General features: G+C 41.8%; 1 protein-coding gene across 2 annotated transcripts in view; it reads left to right on the forward strand.

Annotated features, from left to right (window-relative positions):
- The first annotated feature begins 16,715 nt into the window (after positions 1-16,715).
- Positions 16,716-20,893, forward strand: part of LOC138854080 (zinc finger protein 84-like) — a 62,019-nt gene continuing 57,841 nt past the window's right edge. Inside the window, exon 1 of one of the 2 annotated variants that reach the window (XM_070095062.1) lies at positions 16,716-16,888. The gene's annotated coding sequence lies outside the window, so the exon portion shown is untranslated. The remainder of the gene's footprint in view (positions 16,889-20,893) is intronic. The other variant, XM_070095060.1, reaches the window with a different exon arrangement.

Here is a 20,893-nt window from a genome sequence, read left to right on the forward strand (position 1 = left end):
CAGATATGGTAAACATGAGGAAATTAAATCTTCATCAGAGTACAAAACAAATTCTGGCCACGAAATAGAGCGAAACACCAACGTCAAAGACCTGGGAGTGATTATGTCGGAGGATCTCACCTTCAAGGACCATAACATTGTATCAATCGCATCTGCTAGAAAAATGACAGGATGGATAATGAGAACCTTCAAAACTAGGGAGGCCAAGCCCATGATGACACTCTTCAGGTCACTTGTTCTATCTAGGCTGGAATATTGCTGCACTCTAACAGCACCTTTCAAGGCAGGTGAAATTGCCGACCTAGAAAATGTACAGAGAACTTTCACGGCCCGCATAGCGGAGATAAAACACCTCAATTACTGGGAGCGCTTGAGGTTTCTAAACCTGTATTCCCTGGAACGCAGGAGGGAGAGATACATGATTATATACACCTGGAAAATCCTAGAGGGACTAGTACCGAACTTGCACACGAAAATCACTCACTACGAAAGCAAAAGACTTGGCAGACGATGCACCATCCCCCCAATGAAAAGCAGGGGTGTCACTAGCACGTTAAGAGACCATACAATAAGTGTCAGGGGCCCGAGACTGTTCAACTGCCTCCCAGCACACATAAGGGGGATTACCAACAGACCCCTGGCAGTCTTCAAGCTGGCACTGGACAATCACCTAAAGTCAGTTCCTGATCAGCCGGGCTGTGGCTCGTACGTTGGTTTGCGTGCAGCCAGCAGCAACAGCCTGGTTGATCAAGGGCTGATCCACCAGGAGGCCTGGTCACAGACCGGGCCGCGGGGGCGTTGACCCCCGAAACTCTCTCCAGGTAAACACTCCAGTACATAATGACGCAAAGTGTGACAATAGACAATAGTCCATCTGGCAAAGTTTACATTTCGTTTGGTCTACATCTGGTGGTGGTGATTTAACCTGCCATAGATACTTGTAACCCAGCCGGAGCCGGGCAGTAGTGACATCCAAGAGTCTGCTTATCTTGTTGGATGCACCATAGACATGTGGCTCCTCCTGCATGATGGAATGATGATAGATGGACTGACTGGTGTCAATCTCCCTAAGTCTTAAGTCAATGAAGTTCATTTGAAGTTCTTTTCGTATTATTGTTCTCAAACTGCTAACTGACAACCCAAGATTGTAATCTACCCCCTCTTTAAAAGCATACAGCTTAGCCAATTTATCAGTTCTATCATGCATCTGAAGACCAATGTGAGATGGAATCCACAGCATGTGCACTCTGACTCCACTGTCCACAATCTTACCATACCTATGTCTGGCTTCTGACACAAGCATGCCACAATTTATACTTAATGAGTTGAGAGCATTTTTGGATGACAGAGAATCAGTTACAATTAAAGTGTCAACCTTAGATACATGGACACATCTGAGTGCAAGGAGTATGGCAAACAGTTCTGTTTGAAGGGTAGAGGCCCAGTTATTGATGCGTGCTCCAATTTCTTTATGAGAGCCATCACTCTGAGTGACAACAGCAGCACTACCAGCTGCACCAGTGGACTGGTGAACAGAACCATCGACGTAAATAATTTGTGAAAGAGTGTTCTGTGTGACTAAGTTATCAATACAGCTTAAGGCATCATGTTTGGCTTCAAGACGAAGCTTTGGTTGTGATTTAAGAAGAGTTTTGGGGGGAAATGGAGGAATGGTAGTTTGGAAAGGGGTAATATCCCATGGAGCAGGGAAATGTCTCTGTTGTCTAACTTGATGTAGATCATGTAGCTGGTTCATGCGGAGGTCGGTTCCAGTTTTTTCGATCCATCTGGAAGGATGTTCACCAGTGCTGAGGAAAGTTTGGAGGGCTTCTGTGCAGGGGTTTGAATGGGCTAGCCTAAGCATATTAACCCCAATAAGGATATTTCTTTCAGTAACACGATCTCTAATGCTTGGAATATTAAGTTCTTTCCGCATATTTAAAATTTTAGCAGTACGAGGGGATCCTAGGATGATCCTCATTGCTCCATGTAATGTATGGTAGGATTCCTCGTAATAATAATTCATGACTAGAGGGAACTACAAATACCATAACTGTGTGTCTTACTCATGAAGTCGTGCCCTAGTATGATTCTTCCATAGAGGATGGAGTTTACCTGGAGGTGTTGAGCCAGTGCATAAATCGTGGGAATTAGACAGCATTGGAATAAGTGTAAATGAAGAAAGTCCAGACGATTCTTTTACTCAGGAGCAATACCTGAGAGATGTAAAATTTGAATCTGGACAATACTGGGTACGACTTCCGTGGAGACTGAACCATCCAGAATTGCCCACTAATTACAGAATGGCATATGGACAATTAAAGGCTCAGCTCCGCGAACTGAGTAAGACACCAGAATTGTTAACTGCCTATAATGATATAATTGCTGAGCAGTTAATTAATAAATTTATAGAAGAGGTACCTCCTGAGCAAGCCAAAATTTATGGTCACTATTTGCCACATCACCGAGTGAAGAAGTATTCTAAGACCACTCCTCTTTGAATTGTGTTTAATTGTAGTGCCAGGAGTAACAAAAATGTACCTAGTTTAAATGACTGATGACAGGTCCGTCGTTGACGGAAAAATTAGGAGATATCTTATTAAATTTCAGAGTGAAGCATTATGCCTTTACGGCTGACATAAGTAAAGCTTTCCTAAGAGTGGGTTTACAAGAGGCTGACCGGGATTGTACCCGCTTCTTATGGCCTGAGAATCCTAGTGACCCACTTAGCACTCTGAAAACCTTTCGCTTTAGGAGCGTATTATTTGGTGCTACATCCAGTCCATTCCTACTTCAAGCGACGATAAATGCACACCTTAAATGTATGGAAAGTCCATTGAGTAAGGTAATGAGCAAACAATTTTATGTGGACAATTTCCTGGGTGTGACGTCAACTGAAGAGGAACTGTTAATGACTTATGGAGAGGCTAATAAAATAATGCAAAGTGCAAATATGCCTCTGAGGGAATGGAATAGTAATTCGTCCAAATTAAAGGACAAAATAAGTAAAGATTACCCTGGAGATGAAGTGCCAAAATGTAGTAATGTATTGGGTTTAACTTGGGATACTGAGAGAGATTTGATAATGTTAAAACCTAATAATTACAGTATGCTCAATAAATTAACTAAGAGAGTCTTGCTTGCTGAAGTTTCCAAATGTTTTGATCCACTAGGTTTAGTGTCACCCCTTACTATAAGAGGGAAATTATTAATTCAGGAAGCATGGAAACTTAAATGTGCTTGGGATGAAATTCTACCTGAGGAATTCATTAACAGGTGGGATGAATTAATTGGTGATTATGAGAAAATTCCAATGTTGGAGTTCCCACGCCAGGTGGCCAATCAAAATCGGAAAAATGTACTCCACATTTTTTGTGATGCTTCAAAATTGGTATATGGAGCAGTTGCTTACCTTCAATGTAATAGTGTTATTTCTCTTGTTATGTCTAAGGTTAAAGTGTCTCCAATTAAATCACGTACCTTACCTCAGTTGGAATTCACAGCCATTTATGTAGGTATCAAATTAGCTAATTATATAAGAAATAAGTTGCAGCAGATAATATTAGCGACACTGTAATTTGGTCTGATAATGAGGTATCCTTACAATGGATTCATAATGGAAACAGTAAAATTGTGTACCTACAAAACAGTCGCTGGTGAGGAGAATCCAGCTGATTTCTTGTCTCGAGGTTTACCTTATACTAAATTTGTAAATGCTGTATCATGGTTTAAAGGACCGAGTTGGTTGGTAAATAAAGCTAATTGGCCTGTGCAAAAGGCGTATATTGCTCCTGTTGAAATTACTGTGACCACCACTCCAATAGTTTGTCCTTCGTTAGCCATTGATATAAATAGTTATTCCTCTTTACCCAAACTAATCAATGTAACTAAGTTGGTGTTTAAATTTCTAAACAAGATGAATATTTCACATAAGTTTTCACATCCTCTTGAATATTGGATAAAGAGGGTACATGAGGAAATCTATGGAAATGAGATTAAATTGATGATGGAAAGAAAAATTGTGAAAGGTTCCATAATAGAGAAATTGGGGCTGTATTTAGAGAACAATGTAATTAGGTGCAGAGGTAGTGTGAAAATTTGTGTGGACTGCCTCCAAGTGAGTCGCCTATCCTGGCAAACTCTGTTGACACCGAGCTCTGAGGTGGGTATGTCAGCCTCACAAGTGCCTTATAGGACAGCTTTTCACAAATGATTGATGTTGCAAGAAACTCGCCTGCGTGCATGTATAAAGGACTAACTTACTTGGTGTTGCAGCATTTATGCTGATCTTCAACTTCCCTAAGCTTAGCCTTAGCCCCCTTTGAACTTCCCCTCAGAAACCACGTGCAACTGGGAGCCTTAATTCCTGCAATATTCAATCGTTATTAGTGACCTACCTGCACCTCAGAAATTCCTATATCCAAGAGGGTGTGTATCCCCTAGTATAACTATGCAGACACGGACACTAGCTTCCAGACTGCCAAGAGACACTGGTACTTACTGGGCATGCACTGCCTGCTGCACACCAGGCCCACAGATCAAACTCACTCACAATTCTCCCCAGACACTGGCCAGAAATCTACGAGATAAAGTGGAGGTCTTGTCTTACTGTATGGGCCTGACGGAGGTCATCTACGGTACATCGAGGTGCCTCTACCAGATTTCCCTAGGTCTCAAATGTGAAGACACGTGGGGGTGCCGTCTGCTGATCACGGCATGTCTTGTCCAGTTGGTGTCTGTCTTAAGAAGAACGAGCTGGTCTCTCTTCCAGACCCTCATCTCGTCATTCAAACTAGGGCTGCCAGTTCTCCCTAGCTAACTTATCCTAGTGTTTGCCTACATTATCGGCCTATTACTACCTATGTTAAGGTCTTAGGTCTACATTATTATTATCTACAGTTGCCTCAATGATCCTAATATTAGTGTACTACCAGTAAAACTACCTACTCCTTCGCTGAAGGGTAAATCTATAAATTAAATAAGCTTACCAACCACGCCAACTCGGGGAGAATGCTTTTTGTTTGGGTGGGTTTAAGGGCCACTCAGCTCAGCCATTCCATTACGGCTATGCTGGGACCCCTTCATACGCCATATCTGTCCTGTGGAACTTTAGGGACCAAATAAATTTCCACATCCTCCCGCCGGCGAAGGTAGGCGCTAAGTCTAAATCAAGTTCACCTTCCGCGAGCCCCCACAGCGGACCCTGGACAGGAGTGCTGTCCGGCCACTCTCGTCGAGCAGACTCCGGTCTAACTTCAACCGTCCAGTTTCCCCTGCATGGACCTCTGGGGGTGTAAACTTGTTGGTTCCGGTGGTCTTAGCATCCTTTCCTTTAACTTTAATGTATTTCGTATGTCTAGCCTTGACTGAGTGGCTCCGTACTTTCCCACCCAGTGGCCCACATGCCTTGGTAGCCTTTCCTCCCACTGTTACGAGGTTCCCTAGATTTAATGGCAATCTATCTCCCTCTTTATGTACCCTGTAAAAGTGTTTTCCCAAGGTGGCCGAGTGTTCGTCACTACCTATCTGGTTCAGCTTCCCTGGCGGTTCATAGTGTATACTGGTATTCATTATCACTACTTCCCCAACTATCATGGGGACAGCTTCTCCTCTATCTGGCGTGGCAGGGAATTCAGGTGGAATCCTGCCACCTATGATGTATCCTACTGGGGATCCGTCGTGTAGACAGGAAGTCATCTATATGATTGGCTCCCACCAGGATACCTACATTTCTGACTGTGTCAGTGGTAATTCCCTGGTCTGCCAGCTTCACGTCAAGGTCTTTCAATCACTTAGCTGCTGCAGCAAGACCTCTCGCTGTAATTGCCCTGGGTAATGTCTCTACCACCAAGGCTGTAATGTCTCTGCGATGTCCACCTAATTTGACTGTGACATCCACCACATCATAAGATTTGGGTGGGACCTGACTTATAGCCCCTCCCAACATCATACTAACTTTCTTTGAGGCCTTCAACTTTAATTTAGCCACCAACTTCTTTGTTATCAAGGATACTTGTGCTCCTGGGTCAAAGAATAATCGGGTTGTTTCGGACCTGTGCCCACTCACAACCTTTGCCATGACTGTAGGTAGGGCAGCACCTCCGTGATTCTCACTCGGATTAGAGACTTCACTCCCACTAATCACGCTGGCTACCATTTCAGGCTCGGACTCACTTTCTATCTCTACCTGAGAGATATCCCTACTAGCTTGGGGTTCCCTTAAATTATTGGGACATAGTGCGGTATGGTGCTTACCTTTGCAACAAACTCGACACTCACTGAGCTGGGTGCCACAGTCTCTCACAGTGTTCCCCACAACACTTAAAGCAGAGTCTCAACTCCCTAAGTCTCTGTTGCCTACTGCTCAGTGTTGTATACTCCGAGCAACTCCTGCTAGTGTGTTCGCCTTCGCAGAACACACATATTCTGGCATGAGTGCCTCTAAGGTTCTGCTTAGAGGTTCTTACCTTAGACACTTCTTTACCATAGTACACTCCAACGTTAGTCGTACGAGCTTTAGACTGATCTCTCGAGATCTTTGAGTAACTGTCTGGGTATTTATGTGGTGATGGGGGTGACTCTTCTCTCACACCTATACTCAAATGAGAAACGAGATCTCCCAACCCCTCAACAATTTGTTTTATCGTGAACCTATTCGTCCGATATTTTAAGTGCAACTCATGCACTGTAGTGCTAGCCAGTTTCCTCTGAATCACCTGACTGATGAACCATTCCGACTTACCCCAATCATGTAAATCTTTAAGACTATTCGTCAAACTCATAACTTCGATTCGGAACTTCTCTAGGCTCTGACGGTCATGGCGACAAGCCTCTAGATCCAACAACCGATAAAGTATAGCTACTTTTATCTCCTCAGTGTTGCCAAACGTGTCCTTTAATTGGTCTTTGGCATGTTGGTAATTGGTGTCGGTGGTTTGGTAATGCCGGACCAAGTCCAAGGCTTTACCCTTGAGCTGTGAACGTAAATATTGTAATTTGACGGCATCTGACAAATCGTCTCTGTCATCTATCTGGGCTTTAAACTGATCCCAGAAAGCAATGTACTCTGTTAAGGTTCCGTCGAACGTTGGTAAATTCAACTGGGGCAATCTGGGCAACACATTAACAGGTGTGCTGTTGTTCGTGTTCCTTGAAACATTTGCTCCCCCTGCTGTACTGGCCTTCAAAGTCTTTATTAACTGCCTGCAGAGTCTCATCTCTGCATTACACTCTGCCCTTCGTTCGTCATAGTCCGTCCGTGCTACTTCGACTGTATATTCAGACTCGCCTGTAGTATAGGCCTCTGTATCATAAAGGATAAATGATCTCTCAAAGGCCTCCAGTCTTTGCTCCAAAGGTTTCAGGCAACTCTCTAGTTCCTCCCACTCTACGTCTTGATCTTGCCTGACCGTACGACACTCCTCACATGCTTTGCTCAGGTGTCCCTTATAGGCTCCCATAGACCGCTTTAATTGACTTAGAGCTGGGACAGCTAGTACTACATCTTCACCTACCATAGTTGCGGTTTAGTTAAGATCACGGTACTAATTTGTACTTCAATTAGCCCACCCCACAGCACGAACGGTATTAGGTGAGAATGAACGAGTCTCAAGGCTTCTCAACAAGCTTAACAATTCCCTTTATTATATTGACTCTACTCTGAATCAAAAATGTACATGTTAGCTCTCAAATCCCAATCGAAATGTGTATTGGTGTGAAAGCTTAACCTAGCAATTTCCTGTACAATGTCAGCTAATAATTACAGGACTTAACCTAGTCTCAGGTACAATTCACAAATCCCATATTAAAATGAATCAAAGACAATGAAAATCACACAATAAAAAGTGCAGTATACAAATTAAAATCACTTGGTTAACACAAATAAATTCAACAATTCAACTTGTTAAACAGTAAGTGAATAATGTATGTAAACAGCTTGGCCTAGCTTACTCACTCTAGCATGGATGGTTGGATAAGGTAAATCCTAACCTAACTAGTGTGCTAGCTTAATTTAACCTAGCTTTAGAAATTCCTGTAAATAATAACTAGGTTAAATCTGTCCTAGCTACTATAACTGTTGTAAATATTGCACAAGCCTAGCCTAACAATAGCTACCTTGCAAATCCACTGTAAGTAATTAACACACAAGTCTCCTACTCTGGATTACTTGTAATCACTGCTGTAAATAATTAAATTCACAAGCTTCTCTAGCCTACCTGGCCTGCCTGTAAATTACTGCAAATAATAACTTGTGTATAGTCAGCTTGGCCTAGCCTGTGTAACTCTTGGCCTAGGTGTGCTAACTTAACCTAACTCTGTTAAACTGGTTCCTAACTGAGGCCTAGCTATGATAGCTTAACCTAGCTATTCCACATCACGGTTTCGAAGGACCACTTTTGTGAAAATTTGTGTGGACTGCCTCCAAGTGAGTCGCCTACCCTGGCAAACTCTGTTGACACCAAGCTTATAGGTGGCTTATAGGACAGATTTTCACAAATGATTGATGTTGCAAGAAACTCTCCTGCGTGCACGTATAAAGGACTAACTTACTTGGTGTTGCAGCATATATCCTGATCTTCAACTTCCCTAAGCTTAGCCTTAGCCCCCTTTGGACTTCCCCTCAAAAACCACGTGCAACCGGGAGCCTTAATTCCTGCAATATTCAATCGTTATTAGTGACCTGCCTGCACCTCAGAAATTCCTATATCCAAGAGGGTGTGTATCCCCTAGTGTAACTATGCAGGCACGGACACTAGCTTCCAGACTGCCAAGAGACACTGGTACTTACTGGGCATGCACTGCCTGCTGCACACCAGGCCCACAGATCAAACTCACTCACAATTCTCCCCAGACACTGGCCAGAAATCTACGAGATAGAGTGGAGGTCTTGTCTTACTGTATGGGCCTGACGGAGGTCATCTATGGTACATCGAGGTGCCTCTACCAGATTTCCCTAGGTCTCAAATGTGAAGACACGTGGGGGGCGCCGTCTGCTGATCACAGCACGTCTTGTCCAGTTGGTGTCTGTCTTAAAAAGAACGAGCTGGTCTCTCTTCCAGACCCTCGTCTCGTCGTTCAAACTAGGGCTGCCAGATCTCCCTAGTTAACTTATCCTAGTGTTTGCCTACATTATCAGCCTTTTACTACCTATGTTAAGGTCTTAGGTCTACATTATTATTATCTACAGTTGCCTCAATGATCCTAATATTAGTGTACTACCAGTAAAACTACCTACTCCTTCGCTGAAGGGTAAATCTATAAATTAAATAAGCTTACCAACCACGCCAACTCGGGGAGAACGCTTTTTGTTTGGGTGGGTTTAAGGCCCACCCAGCTCAGCCATTCCATTATGGCTATGCTGGGACCCCTTCGTACGCCGTATCTGTCCTGTGGAACTTTAGGGACCAAATAAATTTCCACAGGTAGGTTACAAAATGCTGAATTGGGTGATTATGCTAAACACCCTATCTTATGTGTGTACTCACCTAGTTGTACTCACCTAGTTGAGGTTGCAGGGGTCGAGTCCAAGCTCCTGGCCCCGCCTCTTCACTGGTCGCTACTAGGTCACTCTCCCTGAACCATGAGCTTTATCGTACCTCTGCTTAAAACTATGTATGGATCCTGCCTCCACTACATCGCTTCCCAAACTATTCCACTTCCTGACTACTCTGTGGCTGAAGAAATACTTCCTAACATCCCTTTGATTTGTGTGTGTGTGTTTGTGTGTGTGTGTGTGTGTGTTTGGGCGTGAGTGTTTGTGTGTGTGTGTGTTTGTGTGTGTGTGTGTTTGTGTGTGTTTGTGTGTGTGTGTGTGTGTGTGTGTGTGTGTGTGTGTGTGTGTGTGTGTGTGTGTGTGTGTGTGTGTCTGTGTGTGTGCGCTCGTGTGCGCGCGCGTGTGTTTGTGTGTGTGTGTCTGTGTGCGCGCGCTCGTGTGCGCGCGCGTGTTTGTGTTTGTGTGTGTGTGTTTGTGTGCGTGTGTGCGTGTGTGTGCGTGTGTGCGTGTGTGTGTGTGTGTACTCGCCTAATTGTGGTTGCAGGGGTCGAGACTCAGCTCCTGGCCCCGCTGAGTGTGTGTGTGTGTGTATACTCACATATTTGTGGTTGCCTGGATCTCTGCTATGTTTGTGTATGTGTGTTCACATATTTATGGTTGCATGGGTCTCTGCTGTGTGTGTGTACTCACCTAGTTGTACTCACCTAGTTGAGGTGTGTGTGTGTGTGTGTGTGTGTGTGTGTGTGTGTGTGTGTGTGTGTGTGTGTGTGTGTGTGTGTGTGTGATTATGTGTGTGTGTGTATGAATTTGTATGTGTGTGTGTGTGTGTGTGTGAGAGAGACTCAGCAATCAACATTTGCACCAATAACTCACTACAGTTGTGACCGGGTGTGGAAGTGTGAATTGCTCATTACTCTAAAATTTGTTCATGATTGCAGCCATGTATACACGTAAGTAACCATTCTTACAGTATTCATTACCTTTGTAACTTGTGAGTTCATTACCTTTGTAACTTGTGAGTTCATTACCTTGTACCTAGTTCAGCCATCAAAACTTTGGAGCTCGGTCCCTGGACCCATTATGTACCTCTGTAATCTGTAAATACCTTTGTAACTTGTCATGATTGTGACTAGACCTACCTGGAGTTCATTACCTTTGTAAATTGTGAGTTCATTACCTTTGTAAATTGTGAATTCATTACCTCTGTAACTTGCTCAACTATCAAAACTTTGAGGCCCAGTCCCTGGACCAATTATGTACCTCTGTAATCTTTTGACTACCGCCCACTGGATGGGTATGGGGTGCATAATAAACATATTAAACTAACTAACTAACTTACTGCCCGAAACTCATCATCTAACAAATATTTTTGTTCTAAATGCCCATAAAAATGTAATGCATGGTGGGGTACAAGATACCTTAAATTGTATTAGGGAAACTTTCTGGATTCCACAAGGACGGCATAGTGTAAAAAGAGTGATTAAATCTTGTGTAATATGTCGCCGTGTGGATGCCAGATCCTATATGTACCCAGGTCCTCCACCATTGTCAAATGAGCAATTTGAGTCGTTTAGCCTGGTTGATCAGGCGCTGATCCACCAGGGGGCCTGGTCACAGACCCGGCCGCGGGGGCGTTGACCCCCGAAACTCTCTCCAGGTAAACTCCAGGTAGCAACGAACTCCGACCGGCCTCAGTGTGGAAAATACTGTATATATTTTCCGGAAATACGGTAATTTATAGGTAAATAGATGCCCTATATTGTATTTTTAAAAGAAGTATGTTATCGAAAATGGGAAACCTGCGGCTGGGGAGGTTAGTCGCCATTTTGTTTGAATTGAATAACACCTTATGTATGTGTGTATATATAATCCTTTTTTAATTTTAATATACAGTCCACAAATTTACATATTTACCAGAATACCAGGTGTTGTATTTTTCATTTGTAAATAATAGGTCCAGAGCAACTTGTGGATATGAGAGTGGTAGGTATCGAAGGGGGACATTTTTTGCGTCCTAGGTGTCCCAAATTCCTACTTGTCTAATTGATAAATAATAATTATCTATGTTCATTTACTGTTATGTATATAATGATACATTCAGATAAATGCAATTTTCCACAATTATTATTATTATTATTATTATTATTATTATTATTATTATTATTATTATTATTATTATTATTATTATTATTATTATTATTACTATTTAACATTTGCAAATTATTTTTAATATTGATATTACCGTAAAAGTAATAAATTTACAGATTTAGATTTTTTAGATTTTGCCACCGAAGTGGCTAGTTTATTGTGCACCCCATATCCATCCTGCGGACGGTAGCGCGAGAGCATATGGATACACAAAAGGCCTAGGAACTAGGCCCCAAAGGGTTAACAGGAATACATATGGATTTATATCTACATATCTATAGTTCACTTATCTGTTAAAAGCAAATTTAGGAAATTTGCTTAGTATATCTGGTATCTTATTTTCATTAATAAGATATCTTGACATGTCACATAGGTTATTATACTGTCTGTCTCTGTATTCCTCAATAAGTGGACAATTAAGCACATAGTGTTCAAGAGAGTGACCATATGCCTGATCACATAATTTACATTTAGTTTGATCATCATCTGTGTGTCTCCCAAACTGCCAGAAGTACTTGTAACCAAGCCTAAGCCTGGCCACTACAACATCAGTCAGTCTGTTCACATTGCAAGTTGCTCCATAAACATACTTATCTACGTTCATGTTATCATAGTGGGTTATAGATCTACTCAGGCTTCTAACTGCATTCCTATAACAATCATTTTCATTATTTACTTCTCTCCTAATATTATTCCTAATGCTAGACACAGTTATACCAAAGTTATATTCTACATTCTCCTTCTTGGTACTCTTTTTGGCTAACATATCAACTTTATCATGAAGGAGTAATCTAATGTGTGATGGGATCCATAGCAATTGTACATTAATTCCTTTGTCCCTAATTTTTGAGTATCTATACCTGGCTTCCCCAATGAGCATGTTGTTGGAGTCATTATATGAGTCAAGAGCCTTCAATGATGACATAGAATCAGTAATGATGATAGAGTCAAGCTCAGTGTCATAGGTTAGCTTTAGCGCCATTAGGATTGCAAACAATTCAGTTTGCAGTGTAGACGCCCAGTTGTTAATTCTTATGCCTAACTCAACAAATTTATTATCGTTCTTAACTAGGGAGGTGGCAACAAGAGCAGATGCAGCCCTGCCAGAAGACTCCTGTTTAGATCCATCAGTGTATATAACTTGTGATAACTTATTACTACCAGCTAGGTGAGAAATTTCTTCTTGAGCAGTTGCTCTAACAAGAGATTTAAGGAAGGGATTACTAGCAATGAGCTTCTTGGGAGGGACTTGTAGGTATGTGATATTAAATGAACACATCATCCATGGAGGGGTGAAATGCTCTTGTTGCCTACAGTGATACAGTTCATGTAGGTTATAAAACTTAATGCAATTGCACGTTTTCACAACCCATTTAGATCTGCGTGTATTTACCTCTAGACACTTGGTAAGATTCACTGTGACAGTGTCTGGTTCGTTTCTCAACATTCTAATACCGAGTACAGTGTTAATTTCAACAATCCTATCACTGATACTAGAAATACCAAGCTCCTTCCTCATGTTAAGAACTTTTGTAGATCTGGGACAGCCACGAATAATCCTGAGAGCTTCATTTTGCATTAACTCCAAGGGTCGGAGAGAACTTTCTCTAGCTAATATCAACATGGGAGCAGCATAATCAATTTACAGTAGAAGCGTATACTGAAGCGTTACTGAATTCACAAACACAATGAGTAACTGTATGTTGCTACCAACAGTAACAAAACCTACAAGAGTTACAGAGACTAGTGTTTCCCTACTTGACCACATCTGGACCAACACCATATCCCCTTTAAAATCAGGCATAATTACAGATAATACCACAGACCACTACCCTACTTTCCTCATAACAACTCTTGGTAAATTACCCCAAGACACTACTAAAGTCACCTTCAGACTTCACAATGAGGCAGCCATTAATAACTTCACAACAGCAGTAGCAAACATTGACTGGCACACTGAGCTAGAAATCTATACAGATATTGACGAATGTATTAATAATTTTCTAAAAAAGACCCAATACCTCTATAACAAGCACTGCCCTAAAAAAACTAAACAGATAACAGCTAAGAGACTGAACAGTCCCTGGCTAACACCCAGCATTCTCAAATCCATAAATACAAAACACCAATATGAAAAACAGTACAGAATGGGTCACATAACCAGAGACCAAACAAAACGTTACTCGTCAATCCTAACCAGCCTGATAAGAAGGGCAAAAAAATTGTATTATGAGAACAGATTATCCAACTTACGAGGTGATATAAAAAAGACCTGGAAAACCCTATCAGAAATTCTAGGAACAAAAAAGATATCACGAAATATCGAAATAAAATTAGCAAAATCAGATGAACCCCAACTCCCACCAACAGAAACAGCAAACAGACTCAATGATTTCTTCTCCACTATAGGACAAAACCTTGCCAATAAAATCCCAAGCTCAGATACCCCACCAAATGACTACCTCACCGGCAACTACCCGGACACACTGTTCCTAGCTCCGACTAACCCATACGAAGTCTCCCTTATTATCAACACACTAAAAAACAAGGCAGGAGATTTAAATACCTTACCACCCTTTATATACAAAAAAGTGTCACAGGTGCTATCACCAATCATTGCAACACTCTTTAACAAATCCATTGAATCCTCCACCTTCCCTACAGTACTCAAAATAGCAAGGGTCACCCCGATCCACAAAGGAGGAGACCAAACAGAGTTGAATAACTATAGGCCAATATCCAACTTACACCCTCTCTCAAAAATCTTCGAAAAATTAATTCATAAACGAATCTACTCCTACCTTATCTCCCAGAACATACTCAACCCCTGCCAATTTGGATTCAGGCCTAATAAAAATACTAATGATGCTATTATATACATGCTAGAACATATATACACTGCAATAGAGAAAAAAGAAGTCCCACTGGGGATCTTCATTGACTTACGTAAAGCTTTTGATACAGTTGACCATGACTTGCTCCACGTAAAATTGTCACACTATGGTATAAGAGGGCACTCCCTCAACTACCTCAAGTCATACCTCAGCAACAGAAGCCAATATGTGTATGCAAATGGGGCAAACTCTTCTGCACAACCAATTACAGTTGGTGTCCCACAGGGAAGTGTCCTTGGCCCTCTTCTCTTTCTCCTATACATAAATGACCTACCAAATGCTTCGCAATTACTCAAACCCACACTATTTGCAGATGACACTACATACGTCTTCTCCCACCCGAGCCCAGTCACGCTAGCCAATACTGTAAATACCGAATTACAGAAAATATCTACCTGGATGAGGACTAACAAACTTACACTAAACATTGACAAAACCTACTTCATTCAGTTTGGTAACAGAGCTACAGATGTCCCTCTTAACATAATGATAAACGGATCACCTATCACAAAGCTAACAGAGGGAAAATTCTTAGGAATCCACCTTGATAATAGACTCAAATTTCATACACATATACAACAAATTTCTAAGAAAATTTCCAAGACTGTAGGCATACTATCGAAGATACGGTACTATGCTCCACAGTCAGCCCTCCTGGCCCTATATCACTCTCTTATTTACCCCTATCTCACCTATGGAATTTGTGCATGGGGCTCAACAACAAGTAACCATCTCAGACCACTAATTACCCAACAAAAGGCTGCAGTTAGAATGATAACAAATTCTCACTACAGGCAGCACACTCCACCAATATTCAATACACTAAACCTACTCACCATACAAAACATCCATACTTATTACTGCACCTATTACATACATAGAACACTTAACTCTGATATTAACCCTCCCCTCAAACATCTCCTTGCCAACCTCAACAGAACACATGACCATAACACAAGGCACAGATCACTCTTTGATGTTCCTCGTGTCCATCTCACGCTATGCAAAAACTCACTGCACATAAAAGGCCCTAAAATCTGGAATTCATTACCTGTAAATATAAAAGAAACACAACCTGTTTATAAATTCAAGTCTCTTCTCAAAGAGAAGAGACTTGAATAATAAATACTGAATAAATACTGAATAATAAATACTGAATAACTGAACCTTATAAATTGTATATCTTAAATGTTTCTCACAATTATATCACAGAAATGTTAAACCTAAAACCCAATCTAACTTTATTATTTTTTAAATACACTACCTAACAGAATACTCCATTCTACTGAATGTACAACAATGCATGCAACCATATGACCTGTCTTTGCCCCATTTGCGTACTGCACCTATTACATACATAGAACACTCAACTCTGATATTAACCCTCCCCTCAAACATCTCCTTGCCAACCTCAACAGAACACATGACCATAACACAAGGCACAGATCACTCTTTGATATTCCTCGTGTCCATCTCACGCTATGCAAAAACTCAATGCACATAAAAGGCCCTAAAATCTGGAATTCATTACCTGTAAATATAAAAGAAACACTACCTGTTTATAAATTCAAGTCTCTTCTCAAAGATCACTTACTCACCCAAAACCAAATAAATACTGAATAACTGAACCTTATAAATTGTATATCTTAAATGTTTCTCACAATTATATCACGTAAATGTTAAACCTAAAACCCAATCTAACTTTATTATTTTTTTAAATACACTACCTAACAGAATACTCCATTCTACTGAATTTATAACAATGCATGCAACCATATGACCTGTCTTTGTAATAATCACTTGTGCTTTATAGTAATCAGTTTACATTAATGTTTTTCACTGATTTCATCATTGCTTAGTTAATCTTAAGTTAATTTTAAGCCAGCCCGTAATGCTATGCATAGTATAAGTGGCTTTGGCATGCTGCTCTTATCTGTATTTTTTTGTACCTCTGTATGTGTGCTCAAATTGTAAATAAATAAATAAATAAATAAATAAAAAATATGAAGACTCACGCTTGTTGATCTTCTCTTGATCAGAGGTTCCAATATTATTTCACTACAATATTGTTTAGCTGAAATATTTTGTATTAATTCAGTTACAAAAGTTGGGTGAATGTTCTAAGAGTTATTATTCATTGCAATAATTATTATCTGCAATAACAAGAAGAAATAAATAAGTGTGAGCCACTGTTATGGTGTTTTACAAAGATTTTATATAGATACTTGGTAAGTAGCGGATACTGGTAGTAAACACTGGAGTCAGACTGAGGTACACAATAATTTATACTTCACCTTATCGCTGCCTTAACCTGCACTTTTCAAGTATCAATATGGATTCCTGCTGCTCACAAGTAAGTCCATAACCAGTGTCAAGGTGTCTAGAAGTTAGATAAGCAAAAGTATTAATATAAAGATATTTTATGATGAAATAACCAAGACAAAAAATCGGCTCTGGATAATCCAGGATAGCGTGTGTTATCCTCCCAGGATAATCCAGGATAGCAAGTGTTATCCTCCCAGGATAATCCAGGATAGCGAGTGTTATCCTCCCAGGATAATGCAGGGTAGCGAGTATTATCCTCCCAGAATAATCCAGGATAGCGAGTATTATCCTCCCAGGATAATCCAGGGTAGCAAGTATTATCCTCCCAGGATAATCCAGGGTAGCGAGTATTATCCTCCCAGGATAATCCAGGGTAGCGAGTATTATCCTCCCAGGATAATCCAGGGTAGCGAGTTATCCTCCCAGGATAATCCAGGATAGCAAGTGTTATCCTCCCAGGATAATCCAGGAAAGCAAGTGTTATCCTCCCAGGATAATCCAGGGTAGCGAGTTATCCTCCCAGGATAATCCAGGATAGCGAGTGTTATCCTCCCAGGATAATCCAGGATAGCGAGTGTTATCCTCCCAGGATAATCCAGGGTAGCAAGTTATCCTCCCAGGATAATCCAGGATAGCGAGTGTTATCCTCCCAGGATAATCCAGGATAACGAGTGTTGTCCTCCCAGGATAATCCAGGATAGCGAGTGTTGTCCTCCCAGGATAATCCAGGATAATCCAGGATAGCGAGTGTTGCCCTCCCAGGATAATCCAGGATAGCGAGTGTTGTCCTCCCAGGATAATCCAGGATAGCGAGTGTTGTCCTCCCAGGATAATCCATTGCAGACACTGCAAGGCTCCAGGCGGACATCAACCAAATCTTTCAGTGGGCTGCAGAAAACAATATGAAGTTCAACGATGAGAAATTTCAATTATTCAGATATGGTAAACACGAGGAAATTAAATCTTCATCAGAGTACAAAACAAATTCTGGCCACGAAATAGAGCGAAACACCAACATCAAAGACCTGGGAGTGATTATGTCGGAGGATCTCACCTTCAAGGACCATAACATTGTATCAATCGCATCTGCTAGAAAAATGACAGGATGGATAATGAGAACCTTCAAAACGAGGGATGCCAAGCCCATGATGACACTCTTCAGGTCACTTGTTCTATCTAGGCTGGAATATTGCTGCACACTAACAACACCTTTCAAGGCAGGTGAAATTGCTGACCTAGAAAATGTACAGAGAACCTTCACGGCACCATAACATACATGATTATATACACCTGGAAAATCCTAGAGGGACTAGTACCGAACTTGCACACGAAAATCACTCACAACGAAAGCAAAAGACTTGGCAGACGATGCAACATCCCCCTAATGAAAAGCAGGGGTGTCACTAGCACGTTAAGAGACAATACAATAAGTGTCAGGGGCCCAAGACTGTTCAACTGCCTCCCAGCATACATAAGGGGGATTACCAACAGACCCCTGGCAGTCTTCAAGCTGGCACTGGACAAGCGCCTAAAGTCGGTTCCTGACCTGCCGGGCTGTGGCTCGTACGTTAGTTTGCGTGCAGCCAGCAGTAACAGCCTGGTTGATCAGGCTCTGATCCACCAGGAGGCCTGGTCACAGACCGGGCCGCGGGGGCGTTGACCCCTGGAGAGGGGTAAACTCCAGGTTATCCTCCCAGGATAATCCAGGATAGCGAGTGTTATCCTCCCAGGATAATCCAGGGTAGGGAGTGTTAGCCACTCAGGATAACCCTGAGTAGGAGTGTTATCCACCCAGGATAATCCAGGATAGAGAGTGTTATCCTCCCAGGATAATCCAGGGTAGGGAGTGTTATCCACCCAGGATAATCCAGGATAGCAAGTGTTATCCACCGAGGATAATCGAAGGTAGGAGTGTTAGCCACCCTGGATAGGGAGTGTTAGCCACCCAGGATAACCCAGGGTAGGGAGTGTTAGCCACCCAGGATAACCCAGGGGAGGAATGTTAGCCACCCAGCATAACCAAGGGTAGAAGTGTTAGCCACCCAGGATAACCCAGGGTAGGAGTGTTATCCACCCTGGAAAATCCAGGATAGGGAGTGTCATCCACCCAGTATAATCCAGAATAGGAAGTGTCATCCACCCTGGATAATCCAGGATAGGGAGTGTTGTCCACCCAGGATAATCCAGGATAAGGAGTGTTATCCATCCAGGATAATCCAGGATAGGGAGTGTTAGCCACCCAGGATAACCCAGGGGAGGAATGTTAGCCACCCAATATAACCTAGGATAGAAGTGTTAGCCACCCAGGGTAGAAGTGTTATCCACCTTCGAAAATCCAGGATAGGGAGTGTCATCCACCCAGGATAATCCAGAATAGGGAGTGTCATCCACCCTGGATAATCTAGAATAGGGAGTGTTATCCACCCAGGATAATCCAGGGTAGGAGTGTTAGCCTCCCAGGATAGGGTGTGTCACTCACCCAGGATAATTCCTGGATAGGGAGTGTTATCCACCCAGGATAATCCAGGGTAGTAGTGTTAGCCACCTAGGATAACCCAGTGTAGGGAGCGCTAGCCATCCAGGTTAGGGAGTGTTAGCCACCCAAAATAACCCAGGGTAGGAGTGTTAGCCACCCAGGATTACCCAGGGTAGGAGTGTTAATCACTCAGGATAACCTAGGGTAGGAGTGCTAGCCACCCAGGATAACCCAAAGTTGAAGTGTTAGCTACCCAGGATAACCCAGAGTCGGAGTGTTATCCACCCAGGATAATCCAGGATAGGGAGTGTTATCCTTCCAGGATAATCCAGGATAGGCAGTGTTATCCACCCAGGATAATCCAGGATAGGAAGTTATCCACCCAGGAAAATCCAGGGTAGGAGTGTTAGCCACCCAGGATAATCGAGGGTAGGAGTGCTAGCCACCCAGGATAGGGAGTGTTAGCCACCCAGGATAATCCAGGATAGGGAGTGTTATCATAAGAGCATAAGAAAGGAGGAACACTGCAGCAAGCCTGTTGGCCCATACTAGGCAGGTCCTTTACAATCCATCCCACTAACAAAATATTTGCCCAGCCCAATTTTCAATGCTACCCAAGAAATAAGTTTTGATGATTCTTTTTACTCATTACACAAGTCTCACTCAAATCCAACCCCTCTCACTCATGTATTTATCTAACCTAAATTTGAAACTACCCAATATTTTAGCTTCAGTAACCCTACTAAGCAGACTGTTCCACTCATCAACTACCCTATACCCAAACCAATACTTTCCTATATCCTTTCGAAATCTAAACTTATCTAATTTGAATCTATTATTGCGGGTTCTTTCTTGAAGTGATATCCTCAACACCTTATTTATATCCCCTTTGTTAATACCCATCTTCCACTTATACACTTAGATCATGTCTCCACTCATTCTTCATCTTACAAGTGAATGTAGTTTAAAAGTCTTCAATCGTTCTTCGTACGGAAAATTTCTAATGCTATGTATTAATTTGGTCATTCTACGCTGGATATTTTCTAACGAATTTATATCCATTCTGTAATATGGAGACCAGAACTGAGTTGCATAATCTTGGTGATGCCTTACTAATGATGTATAAAGCTGTAAAATAACCGCTGGACTTCTGTTGCTTACACTTCTAGATATAAATCCTAGTATTCTATTTGCTTTGTTATGTACGCTTAGGCACTGCTGTCTTGGTTTAAGGTTGCTGCTTACCATAACCCACAAATCCTTTTCGCAATCTGTATGGCTTAGTTCTACGTTATTTAACTGATAAGTACTAGGGTTATGTACACTCCCAAGCTTCAGAACCTTGCATTTATCTACATTGAACTGCATCTGCCACTTTTCTGACCAGGAATTGAGTTTGTCTAAATCCTCCAGAAGTTCCGTGACATCTAAGTTTGAATCAATTATCCTACCTATCTTTGTGTCATCGGTGAATTTGCTCATTTTATTTTATTTTATTATCACACTTGCCGATTCCCACCAAGGCAGGGTGGCCCGAAAAAGAAAAACTTTCACCAT

The sequence above is a fragment of the Cherax quadricarinatus genome, chromosome 48, assembly GCF_038502225.1.
Source record: "Cherax quadricarinatus isolate ZL_2023a chromosome 48, ASM3850222v1, whole genome shotgun sequence".
Lineage (NCBI taxonomy): Eukaryota > Metazoa > Arthropoda > Malacostraca > Decapoda > Parastacidae > Cherax > Cherax quadricarinatus.